Source organism: Erpetoichthys calabaricus, chromosome 5 (genome assembly GCF_900747795.2).
Source record: "Erpetoichthys calabaricus chromosome 5, fErpCal1.3, whole genome shotgun sequence".
In the NCBI taxonomy this organism is placed as follows: domain Eukaryota; kingdom Metazoa; phylum Chordata; class Cladistia; order Polypteriformes; family Polypteridae; genus Erpetoichthys; species Erpetoichthys calabaricus.
This window is the reverse complement of record NC_041398.2, coordinates 172,022,226-172,024,195: the sequence shown is the minus strand read 5'-3', so window position 1 is coordinate 172,024,195 and position 1,970 is coordinate 172,022,226.

Sequence of the window (1,970 nt, the reverse complement as noted above, 5' to 3'; positions counted from 1 at the left end):
TGATGTCAGACGAGCATGACTTGCGTGAAATTTGCAAAATTCATTTGCACAAAGCACACTGTGATGACATGTCCCTCGTGTGCTGTGTAGATGCACAAACATGCGCCTTGTTAATTTCCACGTATTAATTTTTGTATATTTCTGGTTCTAAACATTGCATAGTGTTTACTATTACAACGTGATGACATGACACTTGCGTGCCATGGAGACTCACAGACACAGCACCGTGTTCATATTGCTAATCTCTTATTTTGTTGTTTTGTTATTTTGTTAATTTCTGGTTCAAAAACAGTGCTTAAATAAAGTTTACTTTCAAAATAAATCCTCATGACTCATTTGTCTTGATTTTAAGTCAGTGGGCCAATTTGACTCTGAACAGAAGAGGTGTCTTGGGTTAATTTATCAACATCCATCCATTTTCCAACCCGCTATATCCTAACACAGGGTCACGGGGGTCTGCTGGAGCCAATCCCAGCCAGCACAGGGCACAAGGCAGGAACCAATCCCGGGCAGGGCGCCAACCCACCGCAGGACACACTCACACACCCACACCCACACACCAAGCACACACTAGGGACAACTGAGGATCGCCAATCCACCTAACCTGCATGTCTTTGGACTGTGGGAGGAAACCCACGCAGACACAGGGAGAACATGCAAACTCCACGCAGGGAGGACCCGGGTCTCCTTACTGCGAGGCAGCAGTGCTAACACTGCGCCACCGTGCCACCCATTTATCAACATCACTCTGTAAAAAGAAAAACATTCAAAATTAAAAAAAAAAAATCAGTATCATGTAAAACTATTGCATTTTATATGTAGGTCTTTCCAATGTACATTAAAAGAACATTTAAAATGCATTTTATATCAAAAATGAGTGAATTATATCCTCATTGAATCATGATCTGTGAGAGATTAAGAACACCACTGCACTAAATATTGATTGAAATGGATGGAATTGAGTTAATAATGAGATATAAACAATGTTTATTGGGATTTTTTGGTTTCTGACACTTGGATAATTAAACATGCCCCGGGTCAAACTGACCCAGGAACATCATTGCTGTTCCCGAGAAACAGGAGGGTTAAAAAATGTCATTTATTTAGAAAGAGGGGAAAATATTTCCTTCAGAAATAATTCAGACACTGCAATTTTACATTTAGCATTTTATTGAAATTCAAATGGAAATTCAACATAACAGGAACATTAGAAAAGAAAAGTATCCTTAAAATTAAATACATCTTTAAAGCAGGCTATACTTCTATAATCATACGTTCATAAATTGCAGAAATAAATACTTTTTATTTAAACAACGAAATGAATAAATGGACAGAACATTCTTTAAAATTATAAAAAATGTAACATCAATCCAATATACAACAAAATAAGAAAATTAACATAAAACCCAAAATATACATAGAATTCAGAATGTCTACAGACTTTGAGAATATATACATCTTAGTAAAAAGCTTTTACTTTATACAACTTACTTCTATATACAACAAAAAAAAATACTGAAGAAAATAGTATAAAAGGGCTTGAAAGTCCAGTTATAGAAAACATTGGTAATTTTTGACCCATGTAAAAGAAATAAATCCTTTGTAATATTGGTAAAATGGGATCATAAAACCATCCTTGAAAGATTTTGGTAAATGGACCTTTTAATGTACACTCTAAAGGTTTACTTATGTACTGACGATTATTTACATGGCAGCTATACCTTCACCTTACAGTAACACTTTATGGACTTTACAGACCAAAAACATTCAATGGTACTTTTTGTTTGTATACACTTCAGCACAAAGACATCTTTCTTAGTATGGTCGCTCAGAATTTAAAGAACAAAAATCTGAGCATAATGTACTTCTGCACTTTAACAAGGCTTGCTTTATGTTGATATAAGTCCAATAACAAAAAAGATACCTAATTCAGCTAAGGTTATGCAGGTTAACATCTTTGTCTATGGTAG